The 26,195-nt window shown below is 34.5% G+C and overlaps 1 long non-coding RNA gene across 2 annotated transcripts in view; it reads left to right on the top strand.

The window, feature by feature from the left end:
* The first annotated feature begins 503 nt into the window (after positions 1 to 503).
* The window catches only part of LOC144222847 (uncharacterized), a 102,064-nt gene continuing 76,372 nt past the window's right edge, over positions 504 to 26,195 (top strand). For both annotated transcript variants that reach the window (XR_013332492.1, XR_013332491.1), the window contains exon 1: positions 504 to 581. This is a non-coding gene — a long non-coding RNA (uncharacterized LOC144222847). The remainder of the gene's footprint in view (positions 582 to 26,195) is intronic.

Here is a 26,195-nt window from a genome sequence, read left to right as displayed (position 1 = left end):
TTGCTGCTATTCAGTGAGGATGAAGAGGGCTATGAGTGGAACACAGGTAATCTTTGTGGATAATTCCTTTTATTGCTATGTCTGGTAATAAATTTTGAGGAATAGTACAAGAGGGTTAGATCCCCAGGCAACTGAAATGTACATCAGAGTTAAAGGAACTTGGAATGTACAGTAGAAAAGGGAACTCAGATATGCAGCTAAGACCCATGACAGACTGCGGAAATAAAGAATATAGTCACTTCTTTTGTGTTTATATACATGTGTGTATGTTTATATGTATGCATATACATGCAGATGTTTCTATGTGTTCATGTGCCTGGTTGTGCACTCAAGTTTATACACAACATATATGTGCGTGTATGTGCATATATACACCTTCATATTTTTTTCCTGTAATAATTTAATTTGTATCTAGGTACATATTGGGATAGTTACTAACTTTATAATTTTTTCCATAGCTGGTATGATATGGAATCAGTGTCTTGATGGAACTAGAGGAGGCATAGACATCACCCTCAAATTCCAAACTTGGAATTGAGTGCCCCCTAATGAGACATTGAGGTGCTTCATTTGTTGAGAGGGTAAGCATGCTTGGATTTGTATGAACAATGGTTGCACTTTGTTACAAAGGAGTAATTCTTAAAAGTTTAAAGTGGGAAAATAAAACAATGATCCTAATATGTGCAAGGACGAATTGAAGTGGATATTTGTTGGTTTTTATGGGGAAAGAAGAGTTCATTGTCTACTACTATAGAATCTAAAAACAACAACAAAAACAAAAAACCCTACATATTTACTTTCTTAGCACTCTATGCAGAGACGATAGCAAATTCCTTGGGGAGCAGTGGTGTTGGAGTTTCTAAGAGTGAAGTAACCAGAGTGTCCAGTGTTGCAAGAGTGATGTCCAGGGCTCAGCATCAGTTGTGCTAGTGACGCAGGTTATGAATCCAGTGCTCCTTGGTGCAAATGTGTGATTCTGTTGGGCAATGGTGTGGCATGATTTGCCTGAAGTTCCAGCCACTCAGCCTCCCTTTGATTTGGGGGCCCTGTTCTCTGGCCTTCCAAATGATTCTGGATAGCTTTCCAAATCTTCTAAGTTGTTTTTACTGCCAAATCAATTTTGGATGGTTGTCTTAGGACCCTAATATAACATAACAACTCCTTATTCAAAAGATTTTTTTCTTCATGTTATGTCCTAAAAATTAAACCACAAAATAATATACTTGGATTATTTTCCAGTTTTCTAGTTAGAGACATTTATTTTCTGCCTGGCTGTACTGATATACTTCACAGTAAAAATTCCTCAGAAAGGGAGGGATTTATATAGTTCAACTTATCTTTTTTTGTGTCACAAACAAGGAATGTAAATTTTGAAGTCAAATAATCTACTTAGTATATCTGATAAGACATAAATCCACTCAAAGTAAAATTATTCAATTATATTTCACAAATATTATAGCGTTCGTCATTTTTTTCTGGGTTCTGGCAGTCTTGGATTCCTCATTTAAAAAGAAACAAAAAATAAGAATAAATTCTACAACTTAGCAATTAAAAAACATTCATTGTTTCAGTAGGTGGTCTGAGATTAGGCAAAACAAGCCACTCATTTCTGAAAATTCCTGACAGTTTTTCTTTGACTAGTGCTTAGAAATAAATAGTAGCTCTTCCTGTCATCTGCTTTAATGATCTTGTTTCCAAGGTTAGTTTGTTGTTTTCATTGAGGCCCTAACTAGTTTGTTGTCATTACAGGGGAGGAAGTAGTCAACATAAACCTATCGTTGATATTAATGACTATCAACTCTGTGAGGACCTCAAAGCTGATAGCATACCAATTTTGAGATCCAGGCTATTGTCCTCATTCCTTAGACTTAATTGCTTGGTTTAAACCATTTTCCATAAACATGTAGGACCTATACTCCCAGATTTTATGGGTTTGTACCAGTGACACAAGCACAGATTGAGCACTTTTCAGCTGGAGAATAAAGTACCCATGAGAATAACACTTGCACACCTGCTCTCCATCCGTCTAGATGACGGGCACTCTTTATAGGCTCTTTGGGGATTCAAGACCAAGTCCCAAAGGCTAAGGGAGAGATGAAGACATTGTTTTTCATAGTGAATGGTATTTGATAGTGGAGGTTGAGGAGAAAGATGAAACACATACACCCTCTTAAAACAGCTCAGCAATGAAGAAGGTATGCTATCTATATACTAATCATTTTTAATCTTATTCATTTAATAGATTATGCCCCTCCTAACAAAAACAAAAAGCAAAGTACTGTTAGTCCCATAAGAATGTGACTCCCAAGTGAGCAGATGGTGATGAGAACTCCGTATGTGGCACCACTAGACATAATTTGCTTTATTTCAATAAAAAGGGGAAAGACATTTATACTACCAATTCCTTTTCAAATATCTTATTTTACTGCTTTCTTTCCTGTTTTTAATCAGGTTGGAAATCAGTTGTCTTGACTAACTTACTATGTTAGGTAAGGGATTGCATAATATTTTGACCAATATGTCAGAGGACAGGTTCCCAAAATAAAATGTTGATGTCACTGCTTAGTTTTCCATTTATTGGCTCATCTGTAACTGCATATGAATGCCTTTAATGTGAAATCAAAAATTTTGTTTTTTGTTCCTGAGATACATATAAAATCAGATGAAGATTGAAAGTACATATTTTATAGACTTGATATTTTGTTAGACCATAGTAATTTGAGATTTTTAGGTCTCAGTTGACAAGCACTCTAAACACAACAGAGGAGAATCTATATCATCTATTCTGTTGGAATAAGTAGGCAACTATGTACAGCTTTCGCTAGGCAATTTTTAGCTTAAAGTCTGATGACAAGCCTAGGAGTGAAGTTTTTATTAGCTCTGTCAGAAGCAGACTTACAAAAGGTTAAATAACTTATTCAAAGTTACAGAGCTAAGAAGTGGCAGAGTCACTATTCAAACCTAGATGTATTTGACTTCAGTTATATGCTGTTTCTACCCTATCATTCTATTAACTCCCTAAAAAGTATTTTTGCTCCATGTTTAATGGACTTATTCATTGTTAAAAGAAGCAGTTAATAGTAAACATAAAGGATAAGAGAAGAATTGATGTGTTTTGAATGTCACATTAATATTGGTTTTGACCTATTGTTTGTTGCCTGTCTAATCTTTACAAAAACCTTACAGATCGGGAAACAGGTTCAAAGAGTTAGTTACTTTCACAATATTATATAGCCAATAAGTTAGAGACTAAAAACTTGAACCTTATGTGTTTGATCTATAAAGACTGAGCTTTTTCCACTAATGAGGTACTGTTTTCATTGATTTTTCAAATGCAAGATGAATGATTTTACACAGGAACTGATACAGAAACAGTGTAGAGGGAACTTAATGTAACTTCCTTGCAAAGATACCTTCAAGATGTTATGGAAAAATGTATAGATTTTAGTAAAGGACCAAAACAAGCTTATAGGGTATGTGGTAGATTTTATCCACGTGTCTACAACTGTTTTTGTTTCAATGTGATAGGTGGTGTAAGAATGCTGAAGTTATACATTACATGACCAAAGTAGAGAAACAGGAATACTCTAGTGCAGTCACAAAATTTGTAGTAATGATGTGGAAAATGAGTATTTTTCTCATTTAGTATTTAGATACATTGAGGATCTTCTACATTCACACATTTCCCTAATTAATCCTTATAATATATAAGGTGGTCATAAATATCCATAATATTTATGAATGTAAAAGTAAGAGAAAAGGCTGATTTGGAATATCCCATCTACTAAGTTATCAGCTTTGTAACTAGGGCAATAGAATCTACTTCTTTGAAGCTCACCTGGAAAACAAAATATTATGAGGATTGGTTCAAATTTTCAGAACAGTAGTTGGGTAATGTGTATCAAAATGTAAAAGATGAATACCAGTGATAGAAGAAATTCCTAAGAAATTTCCCTAAGAAGTTAACCATACAAGAGCCAAAAGAAAATGGATATCAGGGTGAAAATTAACCCAAAGGACATAATCCTGCAATTTTGAAAGTAATCCCTTATCCTTTAAGAAAAAGAACCGTCTGATAGAAAATAGTATAATTTGTTCAAGTTAGGGTTAGGGACAAGGTCACAATGGGAAAGCCATCTGTCAACAACAGGAATCAACAGTAATATGAGGGTGAGGGATAAAACTCAATTGAAGGAGTGGCATGATGGGAAGTTGAAACCTGAGTTTAAAACGGCAGGGGCATTTTTAACAACAGGAACACGTAATATAAAATGTGGCCTTGTTTGCCTCGTGATGATACAGTTCCTTGATCTCCCCAATCTTCGATGCCTCACACAAATGACAGCTTGTGTGGTAGGATGTTTTCGGAGGATATTCAGGAAGATGAGTTTGACACTGAACAGAAGAGAAAGAATATAAGCAGAGTGATGATCATTAAACCAAGTCAGTGGAAGCAGGAACTCTATCTACCAGTAATGATGAAAGTAAGCACCTCTTCTCAATATATAGAAATCCTTGAAGAGGCACTGAATCTTACACAAGTGGTGGAATATAAGTTGAATCAATTATGTCTAGATTTTAAGATGAAAGTTGACGCCTGTTGACCTTTGAGTTATAGATTATGCACAAGGGTGATAATTATACACTTTAAAACAAAAAAAATTCACCAAAACTTCAAATTTTTATTCACTAGGAACTGGTAAAGACACTTATAACCAATTCCACGATATATGTTTATGGACATATTTCACACATTTTTCTTTTAGTAAAAAAATATTAGAATTCTGCCTTCATCATTTGATCCCAAGTGAAAATCATTTTACAAATTTATTTACACATGAGTGTATATGTATAAACACATGGCAAAAATGTGTTAACTCAAAATTCTAAGTGTTCACCTAGGGTGAGGAATATAAAATAGTACAAACTATTCCAATTTATATTTTTCTACATTTAAAAAATTTTATCAACCACATGCATTATATTTAAAAATTAGTATAATTATTTTCAAAAGTAAAAAAGTAAAGCTAAAATTTACTTCTAATGGTTGCTAAGTGAATTGTATGTTTAATGAAATGTAGGAGCCTAGTACAGCATCCATTCATTATGGGTTCTCAGTGTGAATTTGCTTTGCTTCTCTTCTCTGCGTGTTTCTTACTCTCAGCTTCAGCTTTCTTTTCTGTAAAATGGAAGAAATCAATAGTTATAACCTGGCAAATTATCAGAAACTTCTGGGAAAATTAAAGACAAAACAAAGCAAAACAAAACCTCAGTAATAACAAAGAAAACAAAACAAAACCGGTTTCCCAGGGCTATATGTCTGGAGATTGTGATTTGGGTAATTATTTAGATAGGAAAAATGATGACTCTGATGGTTTGTAAGAGGTCTCTCACCTCTGATACTCTAGAATGTATTTATTATATTGCCATCCTATTTGGTATATCTGATTATTACTTCTACCTAGTTGAACTTTGGTGTTAGATTTTATCTGAAGTAGAATGAGAAGGTATTGCAAAGTTTTGAGAAAGGGAATTAGTTGATACTATTTTTTTTTACTTTATTTTTTACTCTGAAATATTTCAAACATACAAGAATATAAAATCCTATAATGAACAACTATGTATGCAGGAACTTTTCTGGGGTCAAATCTTGATAGATTAGAACCACTGTTAATGAACAGATAGATCACTCTTGATGAAATGAAAGTTCCTGAGCACCCCTATTGCAACATGATTATATATTAAAAATCTATAGCAGTAGTTTTTATGCTTTAAAACTTCATAATAGTACTATCATGTAATGTTTTATAACCCTTTCCATTTTTTCATTTACATTTTTTTTAATGTTTTATTTATTTCTAGGAGAGAGAGAGAGACAGCGTGAACAGGGGAGGGTCAGAGAGAGAGGGAGTCACAGACCGAAACAGGCTCCAGGCTCCGAGCTGGCAGTCAGAGCCCGACGCGGGGCTCGAACCCATAAACCTCGAGATCATGACCTAAGCGAAAGTCGGACGCTTAACCGACTAAGCCACCCAGGCGCCCCTCAAGTCCATGCTTTTAAATTGTTGCATAAGAATCTATTATATGCATTTTTAAAGGATGCTCCTCAAATGCATCCTCTGCCCCTCTCTAATAATTTAATAAATAAAATAAATAATTTATGAGGCATGGGGAAGGTCAAAATATCCTCATCTTTATTACTTATAAAACCTGAATTAGAAAGACAGAGTCTAATGTGAGGATCAACTAGTCCTGCTTATTCTGTCAGATCTGAAGGCAAATTTGAATCTGTAAAGCACAAATGGAATCAGTTCTTGGACCTGCCCTGCTTGGGGAGAATAATTAAAAGAAGGAAAAAAAAAAAAAAAGACCAAATCCCTGTGCTAGGACTTCAGATAAATTAGCACCACCTATGGGAGAAATGTTGACCCATGAGGGTCATCATCTACCCCTGTAACTTAGCTCATTTCCATGGGAGGAATAAGAGTAGGGTAAAATGACGTTGATATTTCTTACTAGTATTGTTTAATAGCAGAAGTTCCTGGCTTTGATTAAATTTATTTATTTTCAATTTCATAGTTTATGTTTTATGTGTTCTAAGAAATCTTTATGTACCCCGAAGTAACAGATAATATCCTATATTCTTGAAACTTTATATTATTAGATTTTACATCTAGACCTATAGCCAATTTTTAGTGAATTTTTGTGTATAATGAAAGACATTCCGTTTTTTCCCCGTCTGGGTATCCAGATGTTCCATCCCACTGTGGAAAACATTCCAATTAGAAGACATTTATGAGGAAGATAACAACATTGATTGACCTTAAAATTTATGACTAACTCAAATACGAAAAAAATCAAAATAATACCTTTAGTTTTTAGTATATGACAGAATAAGTTATGTGAATAAATTTCCCAATGGGAAAACTGCTGAATAAAAATATATTTTTAAATGTTTTACTTTAAATACATTGCTGGATTAGCATGCAGAAAATTCTTCAGAAGCCAAAAATAAAGCAAAAGCAGACACTCAGTAAGACAACACCAAGGATTAATTTTGCCCTAAGCATTTCAGCTCAGCTCAAGGAATCTTAAATTTCTACACTAATGCCTACAAAGGAAAAGGGACAAATGATCAGGATTTAGGGTCCTTCTGGGATTAGGATTCTACCTGGAGACCTTATCATAAAATGAGGGCCTACATGGACAATATATCCAGTATCAGAAATAAGCCAATTATAGAGAAGATATAGTGAGAAAAATCATTTTTTTTCAGATTTCAATGCTATCAAAGGGATAACAAAAAGTCTCCTTGAGTATTCATACCCAGAAGGCAGTCCTCAAGTAAGTTTATAACCTCAATTAAAACTATCTGTGTGGTCTGTGAAAGGTTAGAATTAAAATTCACTTTAGAGTCATTTTGGTTTAGTTTAAAGTCAATTTGCAAAATTAAAGGCGAATCTATTTAGAGGAACACAGTTTAGGAAGTTCTATGGAAAATGAACAGTTTACACTCAAAAATCATAAAACACATGGAAATAAGTCATTGAATGAGAAACAATTAAAAAGAGCAAAGAATATCTGACTCTCAAATAATTTTTAGATAAATTTACCCAGTCTGTTCAAAAAAATTGAGAAGTATGCAAATATAAGCAAGATAGGAAGATGTTATAATGCAAAAAAAATTTTGAAAAAAATTCTACAAATTTGAAAAAACAAAGGTAAAGTAAAATAACTGATGAAGAGCTAGTTAAATTTACAGAAAATTGGAAGTTATGCTTGAAGAAATTGTTCATAAAACAAAGTAGAAATGGTGATATAAAATTATGAGAACTTAAGAGTTGAAGGTGATAAAATTAACAAAGTCTAACATACATTTAGTTGAAGATCCAGAATGAGATAACATGAAGGAGCAGCTGTATTTGAATAGGCATTGGTTGAAGACTGTGTTAAAAGTCATCAACTCTTAGAGACAGAAAGCACAGTGAAACTTAGGTAATAAAAATAAATTCCAAAAAATTATAGAAAAATTGAAACAAATAAGGCAAGTTCTTAAAAAGAATGGTGATTACATTGATGAACGACTTTTTACAAATTTTTTTGTTTAATGTTTATTTTTGAGAGAGAGACAGAGTGTGAGTGGGTGAGGGGCAGAGAGAGAAACACACACACACACACACACACACACACACACACACACACACAGAATCTGAAGCAGGCTGAAGGCTCTGGGCTGTCAACATAGCCTGATTCAGGGCTCAAACCCACAAACTGTGAGATCATGACAAGCTGAAGTCAGTCACTTAACTGACTGAGCCATTCAGGTGCCCTGATGACCAACTTCTTAATAGCACCAATGAAAGCCAATAGATTCTCAATAAAGCAATTGTAAATGAGATGTTCAAGTATACAGAAAAATCCCAAATAATATATTGGAACGAAAATAAAGGATTCTAAAGATATTGCTAAATATGTAGGTAAAAAATAAAAGTAATAGTGCTTTATTGAAAGATTGTCTTTTCCGTATTGTTCTTGCCTCCTTTGTTATAGATTAGTTGACCATATAATTATTTTCGGAATCTCTATTCTGTTCTCTTGATCTATGTGTCTATTTTTGCACCAGTACAATACTGGTTTTTATGACATTTTGACAATATTAATGTTTCCAATCCATGAGCATGGAATATCTTTCCATTTCCTAGTGTCATCTTCACTTTCTTTCATAAGTGTTTTATAGTTTTAGAAGTACAGGTATTTCACCACTTTAGTTTACTCTTAAATATTTTATTCTTTTTGGTACAATTATAAATGGTAGGGTTTAAAATTTATCTTTGTTACCATTTTGTTAGTCTATAGAAATACTGCTGAATTCTGAGTATTAATTTTTGTATCTTGCCACTTTCCTGAATTTGTTTATCAGTTCTAATAATTTTTTGGTGGAGTCTTTAGGATTTTCTATGTAGAGTGTCATGTCATCTGTAAAGAGCGACAGTTTCATTTTATTCTGGACCAATATGGATGCCTCTTATTTCTTCCTGCTGTGGCTAGGACTTCTGATAATATGTTAAAGAAAAGTAACAAGAGTAGATACTGTTGTCTCAGTTTTCATCATTGAGGATGATGTTCACTGTGGGTTTTCACATGTGACCTTTACTATGTTGAGGTATTCCCTCTAGCCCTATTTTGTTGAGAGTTTTTATCATGAATGGATGTCGAATCTTGTCAAAAGCTTTTTTTGCATTTATTGAGATGATCATATGATTTTTATTCTTTTGTTGTCGATATGTATGACATTGATTTGTGAATATTGATCCATCCTTGAATTCTGGGAATATTCTCCCTGATTGTGGTGAATGATCTTTTTAATATATTGTTTTATATGGCTTGCTAATATCTTATTTATTTTTGTATCTATGTTCATCAGGGAGATTGACCTGTAGTTTTTTGTTGCTGTTGTTGTGTTTTTGGTTTTGATACCAGGCTAATGTTGGCTTTGTATAATGTATGTGGAAGCTTTCCTTCCTCTTCTATTTTTATGGAATGGTTTGAAAAGACTAGGTATTAACTCTTTTGTAAATGTCTGATAAAATTCCCCTGTGAATCCATCTGTTCGTGGACTTCTATTTTTTGGTAGTTTTTAAATTACTGATCCATTTCTTTATTTGTAATCAGTCTGTTCAGGTTTTCTATTTACTTTCCTGTTCCGTTTTAGAATATTGTATGTTTCTAGAAATTTATCAATTTCTTCTAGGTTGTCTATTTTTTTTTTTGGGCATATAACTTTTCATAGTATTCTCTTATTCTCATATTATTCTTTTATTCTCTTATTTGTATTTCTGTGGTTTCAGTTGTTACTTCTCTCTTGTTTCTCTTTTTTTCTTGATGAGTCCTTGTAAGGGTTTGTCAACTTTAGTTTTTCAAAGAACCAGCTCTTGGTTTCATTGACTTTTCTGTTTTTTAAGTCTCTATGTCATTTATTTCTGTTCTGAACTTTATAATTTCCTTTCCTCTACTTACCTGGGCTTTGTTCGTTCTTAATTTTCTAGTTCCTTTAGGTGTGAAGTTAGATTATTTATTTGAGATTCTTCTTGTTTCTTGAGGTAGGCCTGTATCACTAAACCCTTACCTCTTAGAAGTGCTTTTGCTGTGTCCCAAGGATTTTGGGTTGTTGTGTTTTCATTTTAATTTATCTCCTTGTATTTTTTAGTTTGTTTTTTTGACTGCTTTGTTGACCCATTGGTTGTTTAGTGTCATGTTGTTTAGTCTCCATATGTTTGTATTTTTCCAGCTTTTTTCTTCTTATGATTTATCTCTAGTTTCATGCTGTGATTAAAAAAATGCATGGTATGATTTCAGTCTTCTTAAATTTATTGAAGCCTTTTTATGATATAATATATGATCTCTTCTTTAGAATGTTCCATGTGCTCTTGTGGTGTAATGTGTCATTCATTGTTTCCTTGTTGATTTTCTGTCTGGATGATCACCTATTGATGTACGTGGGGTGTTAAAGTCTCCTTCTATCATTGTATTACTATCAATTTATTTCCATTAATATTTGCTTTATCAGTTGCTCCAGTTTGCTCATTATTTTCAAATGTACATGGAACTTTTGAAAATTATGTTTATTCAACTACATGGCAATGAGAAAGAATGAAATCTGGCCATTTGTAGTAACATGGATGGAGCTTGAGGGTGTTACGCTGTGCGAAATAGGTAGAGAAGGACAGATACCATATGTTTGCATATATAGGTGGATTAGGAGGAACCTAATGGAGGACCATGGGAGAGGAGAAGGGGAAAAATAGTGGGGGAGAGGGAGGGAGGCAAACCACGAGAGACTCTTGAATGTTGAGAACAAACTGAGGGCTGATGGGAGTGGGGGAGAGGGTCAGGGGAGTGATGGGCATGGAGGAGGGCACTTGTTGGGATGAGCACCAGGTATTATATGGAAACCAATTTGAACAAAAACTATTTTTTTAAAAGAAAATTATGTTTATTCATTAAGATAGCATCACCAAATTTTAAAAGATTAATATCAAAGAGACCTTATTTTCTCATCTCAGTAAAATTTAGAAATCATTGACAACAGAAATAAAAAAGCAAAATTAGAAAAATTATAAACATTTGGAAATTTTTAAAGCATACTTATAAACAACTCAGGGGAAGTTAAGATACATTACAACTAAATGAAAGTAAGAATTTTATGTACCACAACCTGGTAAGAATACTGATAAAGAGAAGTTTACTACCTTAAACACTTAAACCACAAAAGAAGCAAGTGATGCAAGAATAATATCTTTGTTTCCACTTAAATTTCAAAAACAGGAAAAGACATACAATGTACTGTATAAATATGTTTGCCCAAGTATATAAATTAAAGTAAGAGAATTATTAGTATAAACCTCCGAGTTGTGGTTCCCTTGCTGATGGGAAAATGGATAAATTGAAGAAGAGGTAGGTAGGGACTTCTAATTCCTACTAATTCTCTCTTTCTTACACCAAATAATAGATTCATGGATATTCATTATATTATTCTTTAAACTATACATATATGTTTACATATTCAATAATTTACAACACATTGCATAGATAGAAAGAACTCACAGAAGAAAATCAGGTATGGAAATTTGAAGCAAGTACACAAAGCAGCTATACATACTAATTCTCCCTTTCTCCCTCCTCTTTTCTCTCTCCTTCCCCCATCTATACACACAAACACATGTCCAAGGAAACATCTCAAACACACCAGAGTATCTGTTTTCAGTAAAGCTGAGAAGAAAATAAATTGAAATTAAACCACAAGCAGTAGAAGCAAGGACCACTAATTATATTATGCTGTAAAGTGAGGAATATGTGTGATTGAACCCTCAATCTCTGTGATTCAGCAAAACATAAGGAAACCAAAAACTCAAAACAGAAAGAAATAAGAATTTAAGAAATTTCCTTTTCAATGAGGACTTCCAAGACCACACTATTGAAATTGCAGTTTAAATCATCTAATAGCTGCTGTCCTCTATTCGCCTTATTCCATTTCCCACCATTTCCTGTTGTTTGTGTGAATTTTTCTCACTGAAAGCCTTGAATAGTACCTGCACATAATAGATAATAAATAGTACTTTCTACAAAGCAAGCACTTAAATTGTTTTTGAGTGAATGGGAAAATGCCTTTTAAAATTTGGTTATTAAGTGGAGTAGGGTGAATAGGAATGATAGGGATCCAGGACTGGCTTTTTTAAATTAATATGGGAAATAGTAATTCTTAAATGCTCATGGGAAAGATCCTCTAGAGGGAGAGGGTGAGGGAGCATGAATTAGAGATTAGCAATGAAATGAGGTCCCTGAGATGACAGAGATGGTGGGACCTTGTTCACACGGAAGGAGTTGGCCTTTGAATAGAGAAGGTAAACTTCCTTTGATTTAAGAGAAGGAAAAAAAATGTGAAGATACATGAAGGTAAATAGATTTAATTGCTGTGAGATTGAAGGGCAGGAAGGAGAAGGGAGAGGTTGCCAATTATATCCTGAAAATATAATATTTTCATGGTGGAGCTTAGATCTAATGCCTAATTGTAGCCCTTGAGTAAATTTTGTAAACTGCTACAGAAAGAAGAACTGAATATAAAAACAAAACAAAAACAAAAACCCAAAACATGTTTCTTTAAGGAGTCTTTCCAATAAAAGAAAATGGAGAATCATTCTATAGAGTCAAGAAAAGAATAGTGCATAAGCTAATTCATCTACCTGGTGCTGAGAATTTGTTTTTTGGGGAAGTCAAACCTAATTATGCTGATGTCAATTTAGACTTGGTCTGGAATTCATTCTTCCTATGATAGTGATGATGTATTACCCTCAGAAACAGCAAGAACATCATTATCAAGTATGTACCTCGAATAGCTCAGCCTCAATAAACTCTGGATTTCTTCAATTACCACCAATAAGACAAAACTCATAATGAATGTTAGAAAATCTATTTTCATCTCTAATGATATGTTTGAATGAGTTTTGAAATTTGAAGATTTTATCATAATCTTTCATGTTAATCATTTCAATTTTTTTTTAATGCTTTATTTATTTCTAGGAGAGAGAGAGAGAGACAGCGTGAGCAGGGGAGGGTCAGAGAGAGAGGAGTCACAGACTGAAACAGGCTCCAGGCTCTGAGCTGGCAGTCAGCACAGAGCCCGACGCGGGGCTCGAACCCACGAACCGCGAGATCATGACCTAAGTGAAAGTCGGACGCTTAACCGACTAAACCACCCAGGCGCCCCAATCATTTCAATTTTTTAAAGATGGGATTTAGATTTTATTTGGCCAAAATCCAAGTAAGGTTCTTGTTAAAAATTTCGAACATAATAATTCAGTTCTTTTTTTTAAAATGTAAAAAGTTAGTGATTTAATTTGTAGATGTTCCCAAATTTTCTTTAGAAGAGAGGTTTTTGAAAGAAGTCATTTATGGGACAGATAGTTCCTCATGAAAGTAACCCCACAGCTGAGAGATTAGAGAGCCCCTCCCCAATCTTGGAAAACAAGTATGGAAGAGCCCTAAGGAGAAAAGGTAGGAGGAAGGCTAAAGGAGAGACATCTACAAAAGCCTACCCTCAGGGAAAGAGGTAATTCAAAGTACAAATCCATCCAAAAGAAATGTCTAAAATTACTGTTTAATTTTTTTCATTCCAGAGGTGTTAGAACTCAGCAACAATTTGAAAATCTCTGTGTTGCTGGATCTAGAGTATGAGTGTGGACCAAATTTTATGCTTTAAAGTATGCACACAATATTTCAGAAATTATCATTCTCAGGTCCTTATATACTATATTTTAAAAAGTTTTCCTTCAATTTTTTTATTAATAAACTGATTTATGAGGAAAAGAATAAGAAGGAATAAAATATTTTTGTTCTAAGCATTTTGGCTCTTCCTGTGTACTGAGTACCATATGTTCTTCTTTTTTCTTTTCTTTTTTTTCTTTTTTTTATTTCTGAGAGAGAGACAGCACAAGCAGGAGAGGGTCAGAAAGAGAGGGAGATACAGAATCTGAAGTACGGTCCCAGCTCTGAGCTAGCTGTCAGCACAGAGCCCGATGTGGGGATTGAACCCACAAACCGTGAGATCATGACCTGAGCTGAAGTCGGATGCTTAGCCAACTGAGCCACCCAGGCGCCTCTGTTCTTCTACTTTTGATCTACCTTGTCAATATAGAGCTAGTAAGACTCAAAGGATTTCCTTGCTTCCTGATGTTTTGAGTTTTTGAGTTGCTCAATATCAGTAAAATTGCATTCTCAAGCAAGGCTAATTGTATGATGTTCATTTATTTCAGTTGGTTCATAGCTGATATTCATTTTGATTTATATATAGTTGTGAAAAACCATAGAATTAAGAGACTTAGTATGCAGATAATGGCCAAATCACATATAAAAATAGAACTATGACCCACAAACTTCAGTAATCAGCTCAGAAAACCAATCCATTATCTATTGTAACTAGCCCAACTATAAGTCAGACTTGTAGAATATTGGATTGCTATCTATAATTACTGGTCCACAAAGCCAAACAATAACCCCTGCAAAAATCAGCCCCAAATGGTCAGGGCTTGATTAATAACTGACTTAATTTCCCTATGTTTTGCCTCTACTCTCAACTTAGGACCAACCCGAAAAAGCCAAGTACACATTCCTAACCAATCACATAGGATATCCCATTTCTAATTAGCCTGCATCCAGCTTTCCTGTGTCATCAAACCCCAGTGAGGGCATACCTGAATGCTTCCCTTTTTTCCACTATAAAGTTTTCTCTGTGCCTGCCTTTCAGTCTCTGCCAAGACTTCAATGACAGTAGCTAACTCTCTTGCTATGGCAAACTTGGAATAAATAGTCTTTGTTTATTCTCATTTGGTTGGTCTTTGTTTATCTCCACAACTTCTGTCATAATTTCTCCTCCACCCAGTTCCTACAGTATCTGCTCTTTCTTCAAAAGGGCCTCTATATCTCAGTCTATCAGCAGATAGACTCCCCTCTGTGCCTAGTTAACTGCTACTCACACTTCAGATCTCCAGTCCATTGCCCCTACTATAGCATTTCAACTAGGTCAAATCAATGTAAGTCAGATTCTTCTAGCACCGAGTGCTTCTTTGGACATGTTAGAATTCTTTGAATCAAATTACTACCACTTTCTCCTATGTTTTAAGGTCCCCAAGGCTGGTTACTATACAGTTTGCCCATCACTGTGTTCTGAGATCATAGCTTCCAGATAGTAGATGATTGATAAATACCAACTTGACAAATGAAATAGTGATTCCTATACTACTACTTTGTAAAAAGAATACACGACTTAATAATAGGGCCTTGGAGTGATTGACCTCAAGAGGCTCTTATCTTTCTAAATCATTCATCTTTTACATAGGATTTACGAGTTTAAGTCCTCTATATACTGTCTCATTGGAAATTACCCCCACTGCTTCCCCTAGATCCCCACGAGTGTCTTCATCTTTTCTTGGGTATTTGATAAACTCTTCATTTCTTTTAAGACTCTGGTATAAATGGCATTTCCTCAAACAGCTTTGATGACTCAAGCCTGGTTGGTGTCCTTTGTAGCCCCTCACCTTGTCATATTTCCTGTGTGTTCTGCTATAATTATCTATTTATATCCTCTCCCCTTCTGTCCTGAACTCCTCAAAATAAAAGCCTGTACATCCTTCCAAAAAGAAGGCACTATGTACTTGTGGAATAAATTACTGAGCCATAGCAATTGATTAGTTTTTATTGTGTGCTAACCCAAGTACTAATAGATCATAATCTTATTTCATTTATCCTCACAATAACACGGTGATTTAAATAGTATTCTCTTCTTTTTGTAGATGAGAAAGATTGAGTCTGAGGTGAGGGAGTGTCTTGTTGAAGGTCATACACCAAGTGCATAGCAAAGGTAGGCTCTGAATTCAGACAGGTCATACTTCAAATTGCATAATCTGAATGTCATGCTATAGTAAATACAAATTCTATGATCAGTTATCTAAAGTCTTGTCTAATTTTCTTTTTGCCATGTAATATGGACCCCATTTATCCCCTAAATTCTCCTTTCATTATCTAGATACTGTGTTTAGGGAGCATTCATAAATTCAAGAACTAAAATGTTCAATATCATCCTCCATTTTATACACTAAAAATATTGCTTAAAATACAATTATTTGAAAAGCTTCACTCTTCTCTAAAACATAAAATGCCATTCCTTAAGAATTCTACTTCCTAAAGAAGTGTATTTATGTTTAAAATGTATATATTAATCACTTAATGTTAATCTTTACTTGTTATATTCTTGTTGATGTTTTTTAGGAAGTAAAAGTTCCTAGATAATAAATCATTCTCAGATTTCTTTGCCTAACTTCTATATATAAATGGGTTTCTAGATGGTTCTATGATGTGTTAATGCCTTATAGGTGATTTAACATCATAGAACATCAAAGTTCATTGTTGACATTAATGCGATGAAATAAAAAGCGGCAATGTTTGAACTGTTCTCAGTGTGCTATTTGCAAAATGTAAAATACTCATTAAATGTAACCCAGAGTTTATAAATTGATTTATGTCAACACATGAACTAAACACTACCATTTACTGTAACATGCTTTTTATTAAACACATCATGAGATCAAAATGGCAGTTAGAACAGCTTATTCTTTCATATTAAGTGGAGGTATGAAGCTGTTGCCTGTATTTAAGAAGGTAATAACAGTCATTTTGCATTTCTTTTCAAAGTGCAATACATGAGCTAGAGCTCAACTAGTATTTCCTACAGAAAAAAGACCTCAGTATGAAGAGGCAAGAAGCAAGGAAGTAAATTACATTTCTTGGGCTTCCTTGTCCTAAGTGAAATGAACACCATGTAGATTTTCCTCCTTAAATCTTAGAATATCTAACATATACTTTAACTCTTTCTCCCAATTACTCACTTTCTTAGCATAGACAATTTATTTTTTTATTTATGATTTTTTAAACATTTAGGAAAAGCTATAAAGCCCTAGTTTATATAATCCTTAAAGAAAAATAGATTGGCTACTAAATATAGTCCTAGTTGATTCAAAGATATGAATGCCAGAGAAAAGTAGCTTGATGATATTTTCCCTTTGTTCTGCTTCCCCCATCCCCATCCTTCAATTTTTCTCCATGATTAGAAACAAAGTCAAAGACTAGGCATCTGACTAGGTGCAATATATAACATTTGGCACAATACTATATGCTTTCAAAGAATGAGATATTATTTGGTTCTCTATTTGATACTACCCTTAAGTAAACTACAATGATAATGGCTGTGCCTCTCTGCCCAATGTTCATGTTTTAATACTTTCATTGTTGGAGGGAATAAAAAAGAAAAATGGAGAAAGGAGGGATAAAAGGAAGTAGAATAAGAAAACATGAGAGTCAAAGATTCCCATTGGGAACATGTTAATCAAGACAACAGTGTTTTGTTCGACCCAAGCAATGTTTTTTGCCTTTAAAAACAGAAAAATTTCATATCCCTAATTTCACTGAAATCTAAGACATCCTGACTTCAGAGTTGTTGAAATGTGAAAAAAAATATTTTAGAAACAATGAAATATGGTAAATATCTGGACTTCTGGCTTCTTTCAGCAAATTAAAACATTTGATCACACTAGCTCTGTGAATCCAGGTGGTAACAATAGCTTCTGTCAAGTGGCGGGTGCTCCATTTGGTTTGCTTTCCCTTCCCCCTTCCTTTCTTGTCTTGTCATTAATTCCACACATACTCACATAGTGTCTGCTAGGAGCAAAGACAGGATTCTAGGCTTCAGGGAGACATTGGTGACTGAACAGGTAACATTCCTGCCTTTGAAGAGCTTACTTTTTAACTAGAAAAGACAAGCTTTAAATGAATAAATCAGTCCTGTGATCATTTCAAATGTGGGAAGTGCTATAAAGAAATTGAAATCAGGACATGGAATATAGGGTGATTTGGGAGGTCTGGGTATTATTTTCAATGAGGTGAGAAGACCTCCTTGAAAAAGAGAACTTTGAACAAAGCCTTCGTGATGAAAAGAAGCCAGTCCTATAAAGGCCTTCTACCTTTCTGGCTCATCCTTTCTTCTACACTGGTTTGTTTTGTTTTCCTTGGAAGACCCTTTCTTTGCATTGACTTGTTAATATCTTCAGGCCTTTACCTTGACTCTCTTCTCATTTCATTATTTTTTGAGGATTTTATCAAAGATTTAACTATGACTTAACCCTTTTAGGATTCTAGAATTTTTATCTTCAATCCAATGCTCTATCCCAAGCTCTAGAACCATTTTTTTAAAACTCCCTAGAAATAGCTATCTCCACCTAGAAAGTTCACAAGCACCACACACTCTAAGAAGACACAAACTGAATTATTTATTTCATCCTTAAGGTTCTCCTTCTACTGACTTACAGAAATGATTATATTGTATGCATTACTTTATTTAACACTTTTATTCTTACTATGTGCCTGAAACTATTCCAAACACCTTACAAATATTGTACGAGACTGTATATTCATTGAAAGAAGGAACTATCTTTTTTTTTCATCTATCTACTGCTATTTGCATATAAAGGACTTTCAATAATGCTTGCTGAGAAAAAAAACCCCAAAAGAAAGAATCAGTAAGTAAATACAATGAATATAGAGAGTTAGTTATTGAGAAGAATGAAACATGTTGCTGATCAGACACATGATAGCCAGGCAGCAATGAGGGTCCAGTCATGTTGGTGCTCTGAATTTGTAGAAGTTCTGATTTGCATAGTTGCATTCTGTTCTCTATGTCTGTACACAGGAGAAAATAACAAAGGGGGCTCCTGGGTGGCCCAATTGGTTGAGTGTCTGACTCTTAATTTCAGCTCAAGGCATGTTCCTAGGGTTGTGAGATCAAGCCCTGCATTGGGCTCTGCACTGAGTGTCGAACCTGCTTGGGATTCTCTCTCTCCCTCTGACCCTCCCACACATATGATCTCTCAAAAAAAGAAATAACAAGGAATGTAGCATTGATTTGAAGTTAGGTATTGTAAAGTGCATGTAGTGGAAAGATAATAGCACATGGGAATAAAGGGAGCTGGGTAAAGTGGAGGTCAGGTCATCATTCTTGGGTTCAAGCAGAATGGGAAGGAAACGTCAAAATGATAAAGAGGAAATAGCTTTTATTTATCTTGTTTTTATTTCTCTAAGTCTGTGAGATCAGAATAGGATTGGGAGAATTAAAAAAATGTGAAACATGTATAAGTGCACATGAGCGCATGCACACACACATACATACACACACACACTTTTTATCTTATAATTGTTCTTGACCACAACTTGGATCACTGGAGTTTAATCTCTCTCTGGAGAAATGATTACCCTATTCTGCATGGCAAGATCCAGAGGATGGCTTGGAGAGAAGAATGAAGGTGAAACTCTATAGAATAGCACCATCCATAAGAAATGTAAATGAGTCATATATCTAATTTTAATTTTCTACTACCACATTTTAAAAAGTAATAAACAGATGAAATTTTCTAATATACTTTATTTAACCCAATATATCCAAAATATTTCATATATATTCAATATATAATAATATATACCATATATAACCATAAGGAGGCATTTTACCTTGCTCTGCAATCAGGAGTGAATTTTACACTAGTACACCTCAATTCCAGCTACCCATGTTTCTAATGCTCAATAGCCATATGTGACTAGTGGCTCCCATATTAGACATAGTAGATCTAGAACTAAGGAGGTCAGGGAATGGTGAAGTTTGTGAATGAGCTATGTTCACCACATGGTTGTTAAAATTTCTCTGAATCTTGATGGAATTTAGGTATCACATGAGATGATTGAATCAAATTTCAAAGATTTTGATCATCTAAAGGAAAGGAGAAAATGAGAAAACTTAGGTATGCCTCCTGGTCATTTAGAGGTTTATTGAAAAGGACTTTGTTTCTACCTGTATCATTTATCTTCAAGACATTTATATCAATATAGGAGTATGAGAACATAGAGGGAATTTTCTACAGGTTTTTCATGGTGTTCTTTGGGAACTAAAGATGACAACTGTCATTTCCCTTAAGTCTAACTACTTCAAAGTTATAATTTACCTTTTGTTGTAAGGAAAACATGAAAGAGGAACTTCAATTTTTAATTTTTAAAAACAGTCTCTAAGCATTTCCACCTATCTGAAGGGTTGTGCCACTGCTGTCAGCACAAAAGCCCCCTGGAGAGATGTGACTTTGAAACACAAATGTCAAGTGAGTAAGACACTCAAAAAGTTTCAATTTTCATACGTGTCAAACATCAGTCAATGTGTTGCCATTTTGGGGGTAGAAAAATGCTAAGTGTTTTTAAAATTGGTTTTTAATATATAATTATATCTACTCATTATCTTCCATTAAAAAAGTAATAGGCCAAGTTCTTTCAGTACAGAATTTCAGTTGACTCTAGAAAATGAAAATGAGTTTCTGGCTTCTTCTAAACTACAATTATGATGCCATATTTTAAAAATATCTTGATCTTGATAATGCTATCAACTGAGAGTCACCTTCAAAAAAAAGACTTTAGAATATTTGACTGGATGCTGCCTATGAGGGTTTTCATGACCATATTGTTCATCATTGTATCTCTGAAGCCAATAATCAGTTCTTGGCTATGTGATATAAAGGGGAACTAAACATTTCCAAGCCCATTTCTTAAACAACTGCATCAGTGCATTAACCCGATTTAAGGAAGTGTGCTAAAAGTGTGCTAATTATAAAGACAAAGATGGGTCCATTTAAATTCTGTTTTTCTTCTCAAAATCCATTCACTGCTGAACCACTTCATTGCCTACTGACGCCAAAAAGAAGACAAAGCAAAAGCAAAACAAAAACAATAAACATTAAGACAGATTTTTGGGAACATTAAGCAGTTACTGGCTTCTGGTTTTGTGCTAGTACATTATGATAAATATAAACTATTATTTCTCACTGCTGGTATTTCACCTTATGGTGTTGCATCTGTGTTTAGCCAAAAAATACCAGATGGCATTGAGAAACCAATTGCTCACTATGCAAGAACAATGACATATACATTACACATAAACTGACAAAGTTCCAGCAACTATCAAGAGAGCCAAAAATCCCTCCAACCACTTTTGTCAGGCTTTTACAATTAATGGAGTACAGACTCCTTGGAATATTCTTTGGAGATTCTTCTCTAAGGATAATCATAAGTGCTTAATTATATAATTTTGGATGCAGCTTTGAACTTTTCTGCCACCCACATCCAAGCTTAGAAGACTATAATTTCAAAAGGCTTATTAAGTCACCAGCTATTGGCTTCTGATTATGCTGTCCTTCTCCCATCATTTGGTAGAAGATACAACCTTTTCACACGACTTCATGATGAAGAAGTGATCAGTGGAACAACTACCCAAGAAATGAAGGATGTTACAATTTTTCAGTCTGATTTTTCTACTCATAATTGACTGTTTCTTGGGAAACCTTTTTTTCTGCTGTAAGAAATTTTTATGTTAGGTTGGATATGTTCAAACAACCTATTTAGAAGCTTTTTGCATTAAAGCATTAAGAATTAGGTCTGGGGACACAGAATAAGTTACATTAAAAGTGGTGTAAATGTTTGTAATATATGCCACATGAAGACCCTGAATAAAGGAATATTGGCCAACAACTTGGACTTTTCCTAGATTGTTCTAAAAAGCAAGCTATTATTATCATAGATAACTTCTATCATTTGTTGTAAACCAGACAGAACAACCACAGGTGCATACTAACTATATAGAGCACATGAGTTATCAAGCAACCTTATTTGGGGAAATAGCTTTGCCTTTTATTCAGTTGAATTTAAAGAATTTCTCAAAGATTTCTGGTCATGGTGGTACTATGAATTTATGCTCTCTGTCCCAAAACAAACATATGGCCATGATAAATAAAATATGAGACCCCAAACAAGAAGATATATCTGTATTTTAAGCTAAAGTCTTTGTGAATTGGAAAAAAAAACCGAAACAAGCTGCATGGAGGATGAAGCCATGGGCCTGCTGGACCTTAGGTCTTAAGAGCCTGGTCATTGGATTCCTGAGGGAAACAAGGACAAAAATCACCATATGCAGATTGGTGACCAAGCTCATGAAACAAACAAACCAAAACTGAGGTGGGGGTAGGACTTTTTCTACCCTTGAAGAGATAGAAGAAGTTTGTGACTGCTGCCTGGGGCTGTGGCTTTTGAAAGCTGCCAGAGTGAACAGAAGCAGCTGAACAAGAAGCACCTGGGCCAAGACACTTGCTGATTCAGTGACTAACTTTGCAATTTCTCCAATGTCACCATGGGACAGAAATCCACCTGTGGGCACAGAGGGGGGACGTGGAGAAAGGGAATGGTAAGTAATTTCCACTATCATGAGCCTCAACATGAATCTTCCAACCACATACATAAAATGTAACATTAAGAAAGAGAAGCAACAAAATAAAGAAGTTATATTCACTATTGGCAAAATGCAAATAATACAGAATCTTAAAATGACTTAACTATATGTTAACAATCCTCAAACAGGTAAAGATAGGAAATTAATCCTAAAAATAAATTATAAAATACACAGTTATAAATTAAGGTCAAACCAATATGAAAAATAACCAGTTAGTAATCCTTGAAATGAAAAATTCAGCTCCTGGGTTGAAGAATTCAATAGATAGGAATTCTAGACTGAATCTAATTACATAAACAATGTGATAGTACCTAAAATTCAGCCTAAATGAAGCACAGAGAGATGAGAAAAACAAGAAAATCTGAGAATGATAGATGGAAATGCTCCAGTGTATTTAGTGATAGTTCTAGAAGCAGAGAATATGGGAAATTGTGAAGAAACTGTCAAAGAGATCATGGTTGGGAATTTCCAGCACTGGAAGAAAAAACTCATAACTTCTCAGGCTGAAATAGTACAGAAAGAGTAAGGCAGAATGAATAAAATCTACATCCATGGGATACATCATAATGAAATTGCAGAACATCAAGCATAAAGAGATAATCTTGAAAGTTACCAGAGAGAAAAGACAGGTGGCCTGCAAAAGGTCAACAACGAGCCTGGCAGAAGATTTCTTACCAGCCAAAATATGTTTCAAAAGTAGTCTGCAAAGTGTTGTTATTACTATTATTATTATTAGTGACTTAAATTTTAACAGTTGAGGTTTCCAACAACATCGAGAAGGAAGTGCAGAGACTTCCCATTTACCCCTTGCAGCATTATCAACATCACTCACCAGAATGGTACATTTTTGTTTTATTTTTTACCAAGGATGAACCTTGACCCATCATAATGACCCAATACCCGTTATTTACCTTAGGGTGACTTCTTTCACTTAGGATGTATTTAAGATTCTCCATATCTTTTCATGGTTTCATAGTTAGTTTCTTTTTAGCAGTGGGTAATATTCCATTGTCTGGATTCACCACAGTTTAATTCTCCATTCACCTACTGATGGACATCTTCGTTGTTTCCAAATTTCAATAATTATGAATGAAGCTGTTACAAATATATCATTGTGCAGATTTTTGTATGAACACAAGTTTTTAGTTCCTTTGGGCAAATATCAAGGAATGTAATTGTGATATCATATAGTAAGAGTATGTTACGTTTGGAAGAAACTATCAAACTGCCTTTCAAGTGGCTGAACCATTTTGCATGCCATCCCTGCCAGCATTTGGTGGTGTCAGTGTTCAGGATTTAGGCTGCTCTAATAGGTGCATATTGCTTTGATTTGTATTTCACTTCTTAAATTTTTTAAAAAATGTCTGTTTATTTTTGAGACAGAGCATGAGAGGGAGAGGGGTAGAGAGAGAGGGAGACACGGAATCTGAAGCAGGCTCCAAGCTCTGAGTTGTCCGCACAGAGCCTGATGCGGGGCTTGAATTCACAGACTGTGAGATCATGACTTGAGCCAAAGTCGGATGCTTAGCCGACTGAGCCACCCAGGCACCTCTGATTTGTTTTTCTATGATTATATGTGATGTGAAACATCTTTTCAGATGCTTATTTGTCAGTTGTATATATATTATCTTGAGTGAGGTGTCTATTAAGGTCTTTAGCCCATTTTTAAAAATTGAGTTATTATTGTTTTAAAGTTCTTTGTATATTTTGAACAAGAATCCTTTGTCAGATGTGTCTTTTGTAAATATTTTCTCTAAGCCTTGGCTTCTCTGTTCATTCTGTTGGTATTGTCTTTCACGTAACAGATGTTTTAAATTTTAATGAGATCCAACTCATAATTCATTTCTTTCAAGGATCATGTCTTTGGTGTTGTGTCAAAAAGGCATCACCATACACTGAGTCATCTAGATTTTCTCCTATGTTACTTTTTAGAAGTTTTAGTTTTTGCATTTTACATTTATTTCTGAGGGCTACTTTGAGTTAATTTTTGTGACAAGTGTAAGGTCTTTGTCTAGGATTTTTTCCCCCCCACTTTGGGGTGTCCCATTGTTACAGCACCATTTATTAAAGAGACTTTGTTCCATTGTATTGCCTTTGTTTCTGTGTCAAAGATAAGTTGACTATAGGTATGAGGGTATATTTCTGGGCTCTCCATATCATTCCATTTATCTATTTGTCTTTTATATTCCAAACATGACACTGTCTTGATTACTTTAGATTTAGCATAAGTTTTAAAGTCAGATAGTTTGAGTCCTCCAACTTTATTTTTCACCTTCAGTATTGTGTTTGCTCTTCTCGGTCTTTTTCCTTTTCCTATAAACTTTAGAATCTGTTTACTGATATCTATAAAATAACTTGCTGAAATTTTTACTGAGATTGCACTGACTCTATAGACTGAGGTGAAAAGAACTGACATCTTGACAGTATTTTTTTCTGTCAATGAACATGGAATCTCTCTTTATTTAGTTCTTTGATTTTGCTCATCTGAGTTTTTCAGTTTTCCTCATATAGGTTGGCTACATATTTTGTTAGGATTATGCTTAAGCGTTTAATTTCTTTGGGAGCTACTATAAATAGTATTATGGGTTTTTTCCAGCTTTATTAAGATAGAATTGACAAATAACATTATGTAAGTTTAAGGTCTTCAATATGTTGATGTGATACACCTATATATTGCAAAAACGATTACTACATAGCATTAGCAAACCCCTCCATCCTGTCACATACTTAATATTTCTTTTTTTGTCTGTGATGAGAACATTTAAGATCTGTCCTTTTTAGCAACTTTCAAGTATATATGTACAATACTGTACAGCATGGTGATTAGTTATAATCTCCATGCTATACATTAGATCCTTAGAATTTGTTAATCTTATCATTGGAAGTTTGTATCCTTTGACCAGCATCTCCCTATTTTTCCCACCCCCTTGTACCTGGTAACCACTACTCTACTGTTTCTCTGAGTATGACTTTTTTGGATGTCACATATAAGTGGTATCATACAGTATCTACCTCTGTCTGACTTATTTCACTTAGCATAATGGCTTCAAGATTCATGAAAGTTAGTTGCAAATGGCAGGATCTCCTTTATCTGTTTATCTGTTCATGGATCTTTAAGTCGTTCTCATATCTTGACCATAGTGAATATTGCTGCAATGTGGGTGTAAAGATACTTCTTCAAGATCCTGTTTTCATTCACTTTGAATATACACTTAGAAGTGGGATTGCTGCATCATACTATAATTCTATTTTTATATTTTTAATTTCAAATTCCATGTATTTATTGTTGATATAGAGGTAAGTAATTTTTTTAAAGTTTGTTTATTATGAGAGAGACAGAGACAGCATGAGTAGGAGTGGGGGCAGAAAGAAAGGGAGACAGGCTCTGCCCTGTTAGTGTGGAGCCCAATGTGGGGCTCAAACACATAAAACCATGAGATCACAGCTTGAGCAGAAACCAAAAGTTGGATCCTTAACAGATGAACCCCCAAGGCACTGCAGGAGTAATTTTTGTATATTAAACTTGTATCCTGCAACCTTACTGTAATCATTTTTTAGTTTGGGATGGGGAGGGGTTGTTTTTGGGTTTTTTTATAGATTCTTTGTATTTTATACATAGATAATCATGTCACATATGAACAAAAGCAGTTTTATGTCTTCCTTCCCAATCTGTATACCTTTAATTCCTACAGTAGCAAGGATCTCTAGTACAGTGTTTAAAATGGAGTGGTGGGGCGCCTGGGTGGCTTAGTCGGTTAAGCGTCCGACTTTCGCTTGG

This window comes from Crocuta crocuta, unplaced genomic scaffold, assembly GCF_008692635.1.
Source record: "Crocuta crocuta isolate KB4526 unplaced genomic scaffold, BGI_CrCroc_1.0 scaffold30, whole genome shotgun sequence".
In the NCBI taxonomy this organism is placed as follows: domain Eukaryota; kingdom Metazoa; phylum Chordata; class Mammalia; order Carnivora; family Hyaenidae; genus Crocuta; species Crocuta crocuta.
The sequence above is the reverse complement of the archived record's forward strand: the minus strand, read 5'-3'. Positions and strand labels throughout refer to the sequence as shown.